Below are 8279 nucleotides of genomic sequence, written 5' to 3'. Positions count from 1 at the left end.
TATATGCACTGTATTTATATATTTATTTATTTGTATATATGTATTTATCTATATACATAACCATAATACGTATTTTCATATATCTGTATATGTATATAACTATACATCGACTTTATACCTAAATATATATATATATATATATATATATATATATATATATATATATATATATATATATATATATATATATATATATATATATATATATATGTATGTATATTAAATATATATAAGGAAACCTAATTATATTAATTACACAAACATTAATATTCAATATTAATTTTAATAGTAAATATAATAATTCTAATAATAATAATTAATAATAATAATACTGATAATAAATATTTATTATATTTATTATAAAAGTGATAATAATAATATTTTTTAATGATAATAATAATGATTTGTATTATTTTTATAGTAATACATATAGTAATAATAATGACTTTATTGATTATAACATCATAATATTAATCATAATTTCACTACTAATTATATTAATAATGATAACAATAATATTTGTAATAATAATATTATAGCAAATTAAATGTATCTAATTTCATATCTTTATATATAGTAATAGTATAGTATTACTATTGATATTAATATTTATTTTGACTTTAATAAAAGTAATGATAATATTAATGTAGCAATTATAATTTATCTTGTAAGTAAGTTTAATATGTGGATATTATTAACTATGTAATATTTATTAACTATCTAATATATAATAACACATATTGATTATTTAATTTTTATATATTTTATATATATATATATTACAATGTACATGTAATATTAATCATGTATAGAAATCACATATATTTATATATGGATTTACTTAATAACAACATTATTATATTGCATTTTATTTTATATACTTAATTCTACTGATTAATTTATATTTTATTATTTCACATTTTTATATATACACATATTTATGTTTATATATATATATATATATATATATATATATATATATATATATATATATATACACACACACACACACACACACACATTTTCTTACAAACCATGGTTCGTGAATCACCGGGAATAGTCAAAGGTTAACTGAATTCATATAAACAGTTCAAAAATTTTGAGACTCAACATTACAGACTTTGCTTATCGTATCGAAATCATATAAAGATTTGATTTAAATTTGGTCAGAAATTTTCGGGTCGTCACATAAAGAGGATAAAGAACTTTTCTTTAAACACTACTACAAAAAACGCAATTAAGACGTGTTAAAAAAGCTTTTTAGACGTGTTTTTCAACACGTCTAGATGTGACAGCACTAATTGGTGGAGGTCAATTAGAGCAGTTCAAGGAACCGGTCTAAAAAACTCAATTAGACGTGTTGCACTTTTTTTTGTAAATTAGACGTGTTCGCGGAACACGTCTAATTGATTAAATTAACACGTCTAATTGATTAAATTAACACCTCTAATTGGTTAAATTAGACGTGTTCTCGGTATCAATTAGACGTGTTCTCGGTAAATGTTAACCATGATTAAAATCTCAAATATTTCCAAATAATACCCGCCAAAATCTCATATATTTCAAATAGCACTCATCAAATACCAAAATGCACCATATATAACAAATTAAATTTACTACAAAATCAAACTATATATATAAATATCTTTAAAGCATTTGCAAAAAAAAAGTCATGAACGTAATTTACAATGGAACTCTAAACTAAAATATACTAATATAAGGTAGCTATAGTAGGTTCTTTGAGCACCCATTCCAACATGTCATCCCTCCGCCATCAGTCATTGTTCGACGATCAGGTGCGTTTGTTTATGCGGCATCCTGTGCAAACAGTAACATATTTATTAGCATCATGAAACCACCAAATCGCAATGTAAATAGGAAGATTAGTACAGATGTACTTAACAAATAAAATGAGAACAATATTAATACTCGAAGAACACGTGTGTAACAATCTCCAAATGAGTTCATAACACATTATGTAGCTGAAAATTAGTTTTTAACTTGATGAGGGAACATAAATATAATGTTTACCTCTCAACGTATTCCTTTTGAAGTTCTTCAGTTTGGACGAAATCTATGATTGAAAATACAACTGTTGTACCTCCATCAATGATCAACAAACGCACACGAAATCCATGTTTGAAAATAGAAAGATGAAAAGAAAGAAGAGTAGCGGTAGAAAAAAGGCTCTTACCATGAATTCAACTGTTGTACCTAGCTAGAACCGTAAAGGTAAAAGTCTCTACAAATGATCAACAAAATTAGGGGTGTTCATCGGTTCGGTTTTCGGTTTTTCAGTTTATTCGGTTTTGAAATTCTAAAAACTAAACCGAAACCAAATTCAAATATCAAAACCAAAACCAAAACCGAACCGAAACCAAATTTGAATTCGGTTCGGTTTCGGTTAAAACCAAATTAACTTCCACATCGATTTTTTTTTTTTTAACTTTTTTCTCACGATATAAATAAACATTATATTATTAACTTTGTAAGTATCATACTAAAATAATATTATATAATCGAACATATATACAAATTTTAGAAAATAAAATAAGTTTATATAATATCATAATACAATACATTTTATATCAAAAAATAAACAAAACCAATACCAATAACAAAAGGGGGATGATTCTCACACATACTTTTTTGATCCTCACACACCTATTTTAACCTTTTACTCTTCTAATAATACTCAATTGGTGTGTGAGGATCAAAAAAGTGTGTGTGAGAATCATCCCCCATAACAAAACTAAAACTTTCTTTGTTTTAGTCATTGTGTATATTTTCTAATAATAAACTGTTGTAAAGCAGTGTATATAAATTTGATTGATTCAACGTGCACACACACATAAATTGAACTGAATAGCAAATCGACTTGAAATGATTACAGTTTCAAAAATGTGGAGTTAAAAGGAAAATTATGAAATTAAAGATTAAAATAGGATTTCAATCCAAGTAAACCGAATTTGTCTTGAAGAGTTAAAATATCTATTCAAAATCCTTTCTCGTACATGTATACAATAATATAAATAACTTAAAATATTTATTTAATATTGTATGAATTGAATTCGGTTTTATATTCGGTTTTTCGGTTAACCAAATTAAAAAATTTCAAAACCGAAAACCAAACCGAAAAACCAAATTAAAATTCAGTTTCGATTTTTCTCGATCCGAAAACCATTTTTCAAATTCGGTTTAGTTTTTTTCGATTTGGTTTCGATTCGATATTCGGTTTAAATGGTTTCAATCCAAATGGTGCACACCCCTACACAAAATATACACATTAATGGATAAAAAATTGATAGATCAAATACCTCTAATACTCCAACTCAACTTTAACATTATGTAAAAGGAAAATAATAACTAAGAAAGAAAACATACCATCAACGTCTAGTAGATCGCTTCGCAAAGGTACCCTGTCGAAATCAACACAGTCACCGACATTATGAGTTGATCGCGCGGATACACCCAACGAAAGTATTTAGTCAGATAAAACAGCACCAGTTGCTTGTACATAGTCAACAATACTAACAAAATCATCACTTGTAGACACTGCAGACATAGAGATGTTGCAAAACTGATTACTACAACCCCATAACTGTTGATCCAGTTGTTAAGACGATAATAAACTCGGAAAGACGGTACCTACACCATAAACATCAGATGGGTCACAGGATTTAGTACCACTACAGTTACCTCTCCTCTTTTTTTCTATACGACATGATACAAAATAAAACTAATGTTCCACAACATAAAATGTTAACTACCAAAATCAAGCTTTTGATTATTATTAAACAATCCATAAGCAGCATCAATTATAACGGAAAAACAACCCAAAAATAAACAAATCACTACATATATACTACAGATATAACAAATTACTGAATAACAAAACAAAGAAAAAACAAAAACAAAAAGTACCTGAATGCTTCACAAAGATGATAATCCAAATGTAATAAGACAACCTATCAAAACAATATCATCAATAAAATAGAAAATACTAAAAACACCAAAAAATAAAATAATACAGAGACCATAACCGATAACTGTAACAAATTGTACAAAGTAAGAGCGAAATTAGAGAAAAACAAACCTGCAAGTAGAAAATCAAGCACAAAATAAAGAATAAAACATAAGTTAACACAAAACGAAGGCCATAAAAATGATTATACCTGATGATAACTGTAACAAATTACGAACATTAAGCCTCAAATTAAGAGCGAATCAGATGTTGTTTCCGTTTCCGTTGTCGTTGCCGTCTTCGTCTTTTTTTTTAAAGCTATAGATATAGAATTATCATTAAACACCAAGATGCAACAACCCCATTACATATACGCCCAGATTGGCCCATAAAAAGCTGATGTCAGATTTTCGAAATACGTCATATCGGAAAGGTCAGATCTGAAAGGGTTCGCACATGGTGGCGGTTTCAATCGACGGTGTCATAGTGGTGGGTGTGAAAGATGGTAGCGGTTTGCACATGGTGGCGACTTTTATGCTGTGTTCTTGAGTTTTTTTTAAGTGGAAAAGAATGGGATGGAGAGGAGAAGAGAGAATAAGGATGGAAAAGAATGTAATATGAAATAAGATAGATGTATTCTTAAGTTGAAAGGAGAGTAAAGGAATGGAAATGAATATAAGCAAAATAAACCTTTTTATAATTACATCATTTTTAATATTTGAAATAAATTATTTGATTCATATATAACATCTAGTCAATATCTAATCGTTAGTTTTATGCATATTGTTATTTTAAACATTATAAAAAAAAGTACAGAAATACGAATCAGCTAATCAATTCATTTTCATTGGTCTGAATGTAGCACAAAACCATCAGCATTATTTTTTGTATCTTTCTAAATTTTATCATGATAGTTTCGGGACTAGATCGCACCAGAATCCTAAACATTGCTCCATGTACTGTATATATACCATATATTTGAAGTTATCTTTTACTTTAAAAAAAATAATGTTAATTATTAGAAAATAGAAGAACTAGAATAAGTATTAAGATAAATACGTCGCTCTCCTTCTCAATCAGCCCAAATATGGGCGAAAAGTATTGTTAAGAAAAGTCTTATATACTCTCCTTCCTAATCATCTCGTCTCCTTTCCTTTCTACTTAAAATAAAAACTCGAGAATGCCTGTTATTTTTTAATCTGCTCAATTCCTTTCCTTTCCATCATAAAAAAAACTCGAGAATGCAGCCTTAGTTTTAGCCTTCCTCAAATTAGAGATAAGAGATTAAATGAAAATTGAAGAGCCCAGAAGATTCTTGACCTAAAAAAGTTAAAAAGTTTAAAGTGATTTAGAGGAAGTAAGCCGGCTTAAAAAAAATGTCATGTTAACACGTCTAAATAATATGTTAATTAGAGGTGTTCCGTCTTTTTTTTTATCATCAAACGTCTAAATATATCAATTAGACGTGTTGACACGTCTAAATAATATGTTAATTAGAGGTGTTCCGTCTTTTTTATCATCAACACATCTAAATATATCAATTAGACGTGTTGACACGTTTAATTAATACGTTAATTAAAGGTGTTCCGTCTTTTTTATCATCAACACATCTAAATATATCAATTAGACGTGTTGACACGTTTAATTAATACGTTAATTAGAAATATTCCGCAATTTTTCTAATTAGACGTGTTAATTTGTACATATAGACGTGTTAATTTATTAACACGTCTAAATAAGAGGCTCTAAATGACGATAAATGTAGTAGTGATACTTTAGGGTAGAGGAATTACTTTGTACTTCTCATCTATTACATATTAGCTTCGATGATTAAATTTTATTCTTGTTATTTTATTATTGTTATTAACAGTTATTTTTTTTTTTAAAAAAAGTTGTTAGGATCACCTTGGGGAGATTTTAACCACCCACGTGTTCATCTCCTACACAGTTATACCCTCCCTCAACTGCGTGCCCAGGAGGAAACCCGCACCAATCCTATATGGAGCATGAACGGTAAAACCCCCTCCCCTTTACCCCCAACGCGATGTGAAAAATGTGTTATGGGTGAAATTTCATGGCAGAGATGCAATTGTGAGTTAATATGTAGCAAATGGGAGTCCAACTCCAATTAATAGTTATTATTAATGATTAACATATATAATATATATAATATAATATATATAATATAATATACAATATAATACAATAATATTGTTATAATTCAGTAGGCTTATAACTACCTTTAGTGGTTTGATTCTTGATGTTATAATTCAGTAGGCTTATAACTACCTTTAGTGGTTTGATTCTTGATGTTATAATACTAATAATGAAGTGTAAGAACAAAGATGATAATGGAGAGAAAGAAAGAAACACTTTGTAAGTGTGAGAAATGGTGCAAGTTTAATGCTTGCATTCATGAGTATTTATAGCCTAAAATCTCAATATAAAAATACATACTTTGTGTACTAAAATTGACTATATGTATACACCAAAATTGACTATCCATATCTATATTATTATTATTATTATTATAACACTCCCCCTTGGATAGCAATTTTATTTTGTTGAAGATCAACTATAAATTACTGCCTCGTTAAAAACCTTGCTAAAGAAAACCCAGTGGGAAAAAACTTTAGCTAAGGGAAAAAGAGTGCAGCATGGAGTTGACTCCCCCTCAAGTAGACATCGCTTCAGCTGTTACATCTTTTGAACATGTCTCATGCCAATGTTATGAACGTGTGTTCTGAAAATAGCAGTTGGAAGTGCTTTCGTGAAAAGATCAGCAGAGTTTTTGCTGGATTGAACATATCTCATTTCAATCTCGTTGTCCTTAATGAGATTTTGAGTGTATGAGAAGAATCTAGGAGGTATGTGTTTGGTTCGGTCACTTTTGATATACCCTTCTTTCATCTGTGCTATGCAAGCTGCATTATCTTCATAGAGAATTGTTGGACTTTTATCGCGTTCTAGTCCACAAGAATCAGTAATGATTTGTGTCATTGATCTCAACCAAAAACATTCCCGAGTAGCTTCATGTAATGCAATCACTTCGGCATGATTTGACGATGTAGCAACAAGTGTTTGTTTTTGAGAACGCCATGATATTGCAGTACCTCCATTTAGGAATACATATCCAGTTTGAGATTTAGCTTTATGTGGATCAGATAAATAACCTGCATCTGCATAACCAACCAAATCTTGTTTTGATTCGTTAGAATAAAATAATCCTAAATCAGTAGTTCCTCGAAGGTATCGAAATATGTGTTTGATCCCATTCCAGTGTCTTTTGGTAGGAGCAGAGCTGAACCTTGCCAACAAATTAACTGCAAAAGAAATGTCAGGTCTTGTACAATTTGTAAGATACATAAGAGCTCCAATTGCACTAAGATATGGTACTTCTGGTCCAAGAATGTCTTCTTGATCTTCACATGGACGAAATGGATCAGCTTCAACATTGAGTGATCTAACAACCATAGGAGTACTTAATGGTTTTGCCTTGTCCATATTGAAACGTTTCAAAATCTTTTCAGTATATGTTGTTTGATGTACAAGTAAACCATTAGGCATATGCTCAATTTGTAAACCAAGGCAATACTTGGTTTTTCCGAGATCTTTCATTTCAAATTCTTTCTTTAGAAGTTGAATGGCTTCATGGATCTCTTTATTTGTACCTATGATGTTAAGATCATCAACATAAACAGCTATGATCACATATCCGGATGTTGTTTTCTTAATGAAAACACAAGGGCAAGTAAGATTATTTGTATACCCTTTGCTTATCAAGTAATCACTTAATCGGTTATACCACATACGTCCCGATTGTTTTAACCCATATAAAGATCTTTGTAATTTAATCGAATACATTTCTTTGGGTTTTGCATTTGATGCTTCTGGTACCTTAAATCCTTCAGGTATCTTCATATATATATCACTATCAAGTGATCCATATAGATAAGCAGTCACAACATCCATGAGATGCATTTCTAAATCTTTAGAAACTGCCAGACTGATTAAGTACCTAAAAGTAATTGCATCCATAACAGGAGAATAAGTTTCTTCATAATCAATTCCCGGTCTTTGAGAAAAACCTTGAGCTACAAGTCTAGCTTTATACCTTGTAACTTCATTTTTCTCATTTCTTTTTCGGACAAAAATCCATCTGTATCCTACAGGTTTCACATCTTTAGGAGTGAGAATGATGGATCCGAAAACTTTTCTTTTATTGAGTGATTCTAATTCAGCTCGTATTGCTTCTTTCCATTGAGCCCAATCATGTCTATTTTGACATTCAACCATAGATGTTGGTTCTGGATCA

The 8279-nt window shown here is 29.4% G+C and overlaps 1 long non-coding RNA gene across 1 annotated transcript; it reads right to left on the bottom strand.

Annotated features, from left to right (window-relative positions):
- Positions 1-1601: 1601 nt before the first annotated feature.
- Positions 1602-4275, bottom strand: LOC139858360 (uncharacterized). Its single transcript, XR_011762908.1, has 4 exons — positions 3385-4275; positions 2195-2242; positions 2032-2101; positions 1602-1818 (listed from the first exon to the last, which is right to left on the bottom strand). It is a non-coding gene; the product is annotated as an uncharacterized lncRNA (long non-coding RNA).
- Positions 4276-8279: the final 4004 nt, after the last annotated feature.

Source organism: Rutidosis leptorrhynchoides, chromosome 7 (genome assembly GCF_046630445.1).
Source record: "Rutidosis leptorrhynchoides isolate AG116_Rl617_1_P2 chromosome 7, CSIRO_AGI_Rlap_v1, whole genome shotgun sequence".
Classification (NCBI taxonomy): Eukaryota; Viridiplantae; Streptophyta; class Magnoliopsida; order Asterales; family Asteraceae; genus Rutidosis; species Rutidosis leptorrhynchoides.
The sequence above is the reverse complement of the archived record's forward strand: the minus strand, read 5'-3'. Positions and strand labels throughout refer to the sequence as shown.